This window comes from Terrapene carolina, unplaced genomic scaffold (genome assembly GCF_002925995.2).
Source record: "Terrapene carolina triunguis isolate 2854851 unplaced genomic scaffold, T_m_triunguis-2.0 Scaffold50771, whole genome shotgun sequence".
NCBI lineage: Eukaryota > Metazoa > Chordata > Testudines > Emydidae > Terrapene > Terrapene triunguis.
The window spans coordinates 328-6,348 of record NW_020715122.1 but is presented as its reverse complement, the minus strand read 5'-3'; the positions used below and the strand labels follow the sequence as shown (position 1 = coordinate 6,348).

Below are 6,021 nucleotides of genomic sequence, written 5' to 3'. Positions count from 1 at the left end.
GCGTACAAAGTAGCTGTGCAGGAAGATTTGATCATACATCCCGCAGTATTTTTGCTTTCTTATCTTTTCAGGTAGTCAGTCAAAACAGTTGTTTTCATAATCCCACAGCTGCCATGGTGCCTAGTAATTCAAGGGGTTTGTCACCTGTATACAGCAGCATCGATTAAAAAAACATTTTGCAGATGTTTCTGACTTTGAAAGAGTAAAGACCACACAGATAAGTCATCCTAAAATAGAACTGGTTCATAACACATTATGAGTGGTTTGCATATGATTAAAGAAATCATGTATTCACCCATAGTACAAACTGCTGTAAATATGGAGGTGCTCACCAGCTCTCATTAAAGATTATCACTTTACAGAACTGTATGGAGTAAGATATAACTATACCACAGCCTGTTGCTAGCTTGATTCACCTAACACACAAAAGGAATGCTTACAATCACACAGTCTGTAAGACTATCATACCAGGCCCTGCATTTTCCTTCAGTAGGTGTTTGTATAGCCAGCACAATGTAGCCCCTTATGCTGCTTGGGGTCTCTGAGCACTACTGCAACACAAATCAATTGTAGGGCGTTATTTCTGGCACCGTGCACGGTGTTTCAGGAATAGGCCACTACTAAAAATCTGTGACCGGATCCCACTTATTTAATGATCCTGCGCTAATATTGTTCCTAAAAGCACTGTGTCTGGCAGACTGTATTTCCACAGATACTATTCCACTAGAACCAACTATAATTCACATAGCTCTGAGATGTGCCACATCAATGTCTGTTGTGATCCAGTCACATCTCACAAACTGCCCATAGTTATTCCTAAGTAATAGATGGTTGAGAAATGTCCAAAGAAAAAATATATGCTGTATAATACAGAGAAACTTTCCTAATATAAGACATTGGGAAATTTTACAACCATTTTAAAGCTTTGCTGTCTAGGGAGGGTCACACTTGTGGACATCTTAATACATGTGTAACCTGCTTTGTGAACAATGTCACATCTTCAGAGTAAATTCCTTGAACTGTCAGTGTGTAATAGAACTAAGGTCAATCAAACTACTAGTGCAATTTGCATCAGTGTAACTACCTCAGTGCAAGCTCCTGAACATAGACACACTACAGTTTACTCATAGGAATTACCATCCAGGAACTGTGGTCCATCTTATCAAGAATCCTGTTACCAGTCATGACCAGCACCAGATGCTTCATACGTGGTGCAAGAAAACCTGCAGTAGGGAGTTAACCTGTACAGAGGGGAAGTTCTGCTAACTCTCTAATAGATACTGGCTAGCACTGTGGCATGAGGGTTTATATCCTTTCAAACGCTGTTTTGTAACTTGGATATTCTTGTTTATGTAAATATCTAATCTCTATAATGGGTGCATTCACCTCTCGCAAGTGCCCTGGTCAACTGTGTGCATGCCTGCAGTTTTTCCTCTACTCAGAGTGTCCCCACCCCCCCATTGGTCACTGTACTTGTCAGATTGGTCTTTGGTGACTCAGACCTCCGGCCAAGTCACTCTCTGTCCATGTGCAAAACAAAAAACTCCTTCCAGGGTACACAATCCAGAATGTTCTGCTGCCCTCCCTGGGCTCAGTCTTCTAAAACAGCCCAACAGTGCCCCTCATGGCACCCTCAGTTGGGCATGTCCTTCTCTGTAGCCCTTCCTGGGCTCAGTCCTGCAAAGGTTCTTGCTCTGAGTTGTGGAGGAAAGGACCACGACAGAGTGGAGCAGCGCCCCCATACCCTCCTCCCTGGAGACTCTTTGCCTTCATTTGTGTCCTCAGTGACCCCAGCTGAACCACTCCTCTTGAACTCAGTTCGCTGATCATAGCTCCCCACTTAGTCCCAGTAGTGCAACCCCTTTTCTGGGGTGCCACAGTTCTAATTCCCTTCCTCAGGGCATAGCCACTTCCAACCTGTAGTTGGTGGGGGGACCCAATCCCACCCACTGCTCCAGGTCCCAACACAGTGACCCTTTAAGTATAGCAGCCTTGTGCTGCATCCCTTTAATCGCTGCTCTACATTTCCCTGGGTCACTTCCCCGGGTCACTTCCCCATAGCCTGTCTTAGTTGAGTCCAGGCAACCAGCCAGAAGCTCCTTCCTCACTCTCCCGTTCCCTGCCAGTAACCACATGCTTAGTTCCAGCAGACAGCCAGGAGCCATGCTCAAGCTCCCCCACACCCTTTCAGTCAACCACTCATTTCCCCCACTTCCTGCCAGCAGCAGACTGAATTCATGCTAACCCTGCAGCTCCTTTTATACAAGTCTGATGGGCCCTGATTGGCTTCTCCCTGTAGCCTCTTTGCTGATTGGCTGCTTCCCCCACAGCTGCTGTAGGCAGCTTGGAGGACCTCTCAACTGCCCTTTTCTGGGGCAGAATATGGCAGGGCCGTGAGGCCTCCAGCAGGGGCCTCAGGACCTAGTCCACCCCCTCACACTTTCTCACAACTTAGATGCCCCAGCATTCCTGGGTAGGTAGCAAGTAGCCAGACTACCAAAGACTATGGAATTGGTTATCGTATTGAGTTACATGTCAGACATATCCACCTTAATTGGAAATTACTTGGGAGTACATTTCTCTACCTATTTGGAGTGCTATAAGGATAAATGTTTGAGAAGCTATTGTCACAAGTCTCAAAGGAAAGCCTGTTAATAAATAAAATCTCATTTTCATGGTTTTCTTTCTTAGAGTTTTATCCTGCTGCCCGCCACCATAACATCTAAATGCCATCCACATAAAATCAATAGCAAAGGCCCTCAGGGACTGTTAGAAAACTGTGTAATGAATGGTGTTAGTCAAATATATACTAAACAGTGATAGAGAAATGAATATTATATATAGTTTTATAAGAAAATATAAAGGAATTTTTTATTTTTGTAGGTCTCTCTGCTGATGCGGTATTTCAGAACTTAGCTGAAACAGGTTCACAGTTGTGTAAATCATGAAACCTCTTTTGTGTGTCTTATCTATAAATTCCTTGGTCTGTGCGAACTGTAGGGTGAAGCAGAGTTTCATAAGGGAACTGTAAGCTCCAGGTGCTCACATCCCTCCTACCAAGACAAGCTAATACATAAAAACCCTGCCCTGGTAACCTGCTAGCTAGCCATCTGTATCAGAAAACATGGATCCTGCACTGCTCTTCAGCCTTGGGCTATGTGTTATGAACACAAGGCTACAAGAGGAGCTCAACGGGGAGGCTATTCACTACTACCCTGACACCCCTTGTCCTTGTAGGAACAGCATGTCTGTAGCTCCACACCAAAGGCAACTATTTGCCTCCCTTGCCTTCTGCTATTACTGCCGCAGCTCTTTCATTTTTACATGGCACAGATGCATGTCCCTATCGTGGCCCTTCTCCATGCCCCAAGCAAGTTCCAATCGCTGGAGTGGAGCCATGACAGCACAGCCTCCTCTCCTCACAGACCCAGAAGTTCTACCATCTCCCGTGTACTCCAGATAGGAGCGAGTTTGCTGTGTGGAGCCGGCCTGCTCAGCTGGGCAGTTGCTATGTGAGCTCGCCACACCAAGTTAATGATTTAGTCTTAATAGGGTATACCAAGGATATGTATTTGTTCCTGATAGAAATATAGAAATTCTGCTTGTTCCATGTGACTATGTCATTATCAAAAAGGAAAGTTTTTGCTTTGAATAAAGCTTATATTAAAAGCGTTTATATTGTTTTACTGATTTTCAGTTTTGGAATAAATAATCCAGTCAAAATGCATACTGGAAAACATGAGCATCAATCCCACTTCCTCCCACATGCTAAGCAAACATGCTACCATTTGAGCTAATTCCCCTCTTCTCAGCACTATTCCAAAGCAGTTTGTAACCAGAAAACTGTGTGCTTATCCAGTGTATGATATTCTACTGTAACAGTTAATATTTCAACTGTAATAACTTCAGTGTTATTGCAGTTGTGTTGGTCTTTCTACTCACAAAAGAAAAAAAAATGTACCTTTTATCTAGCTTCCAACAGTAGACAGTAAAGGCTTTTAATATTATTCACTTATTTCTTTACAACTGCAGTGTTTAGTATTTCATTTTGGAATTAAGCCATGGGGGAAAGGAGAGAACAGCAGAAAAGAAGGTTTTCAGGATATGTGTAATCATTTAAAGAGTTCTGATTAAGTTTTAGTTATTTTATTAAATAATCAATGGGACAAATCATTTTGTATTAATTGATTTTCCAATAGCAAAAATCAAGTAATTAATTGTGTTTTAATAGCTTTGTGTATGAGCCTTCTTCAGCTAAATAAATATTAATTGAATTTTCTTCTGTTTGTTGCACATACAAGTCTGAGAAACAAGAAATGTAAATTAAAACAAAAAAAATCACATAGAAGAATACAGAAGGGTAAAGAAAAAAGGTTTATTTGCTATTTGCTCCCTGCCCCTACACAGCCAAAAAAAAAAATTTTTAGTGGAGAATGCGGGCATCGATCCCGCTACCTCTCACATGCTAAGCGAGCGCTCTACCATTTGAGCTAATTCCCCCCATGTGTTCCCTGGAGTAGGCTGTTCAGAAAATGTTTTTGAGCAGTTCTCCTCAAACACTGCAAGCTCTCCAATCAGAGAATAAAATGGTGTCTGATGATTCATCATACCCATTTAGCACTAGCAAGGACTCTCAGCTAGCTGTTCGGCCTACTCAGGAAGTACAACTCTTTCAAAAAGTAGAATGTTTGTGTCACCTCTGAGAGGCTGTGTCATCAATCTGACCAACCGTGATCTTCACCTGCTCTCATCCTTTTGTGTGTTCAATTAGTTTTTCCACATTCAAACTGAAGTGTTCTGCTGTTTAAAAGCAAGCACATCTGATTACTCTCATTGCAGGCTATATTTTGCCCCTAGGAATCTTCACAGCATTGCTTTAACTTGTCTCTTGAGCACTGAGGTTTACCAACATGCATCTTATTCTCAGAATAAAACACAATGTAACAGCTACTGTCACTGGGTTAATATTCTTTGATCAATAGCAGCAAAATCTGCAACCATTCTGTGTCAGTTTCCCCAGCCACTAATATCACAAGACCACAGGAGGTTCTCTCTTTTTGGTAATTAACAAATCAATTACAGTGGTGGCACAAGAAAAGTTTCTTCCATTTGTGAAAAATCATGCCAGTTTCAAAGACATTCTATATATTTAAGATAGAGAATATTACGAGCACACAGTTAATGTATTTGCTAACTGATAGGTCTCAACATGTAATTGTAAATGAGATATCATTGAGCAGGTATGTTTCAAGTGGGATCCTGCAGGGATCAATTCCTGGACCTACCCTATTTAAAAAATTTTTCAATGACCTGGAAGAAAATAAAATCATCACTGAAAGTTTACAGATGAGACAAAAACTGGGGGAGTGTTTAATAATGAAGAGGACAGGTCAGTGGATTGTGAGCATAATGGACTGATTGGTAAATTGGGCACAAACAAACAATATGCATTTTAATACAGCTAAATGTAAATATAGGAACAAAGAATGTAGGCCATACTTACAGGATGGGAGAGACTATCCTGGGAAGCAGAGACTCTGAAAAGGATTAGAGACTGTGGTGGATAATCAGATGAACATGAGGTCTCAGTACTAGATATGAAAATGCTCACATTCCATGACAACTGAACACATAGTTTATAGAAGAGTAAAATAATGTTAGATAATGCTAATCTGTTCCACCTCATAGTTAGCTGTAACATTCAGTACCTTTCCCAGATCTGAAGAACAGGTCTATGTAAGCTCAAAAGCTTGTCTCTTTCACCAAAAGATGGCACAGTAAGAGATTACCTCACTCATTCTGCCTCTTTAATATAATGTTAAAGGTGTTTTTATGGACACCAATTTCTCTTGGAATTGCCACACGCCTCTTGGTCACCTTGCTTTTCCATGCTATAAGAACAGACACATGACATAACCCTCTGCCCTAACCATATTTGCAAATGGGATGTCCTGATTAAAAAAATCATCCCTGACATAGCTTTTACAAAAATTATATTTATACCTACTATAACTCAACCTA

At 41.4% G+C, this 6,021-nt stretch overlaps 1 non-coding gene across 1 annotated transcript; it reads right to left on the bottom strand.

The window, feature by feature from the left end:
* Positions 1–4,427: 4,427 nt before the first annotated feature.
* Positions 4,428–4,500, bottom strand: TRNAA-AGC. Its single transcript has one exon. It is a non-coding gene; the product is annotated as a tRNA-Ala (tRNA).
* Positions 4,501–6,021: the final 1,521 nt, after the last annotated feature.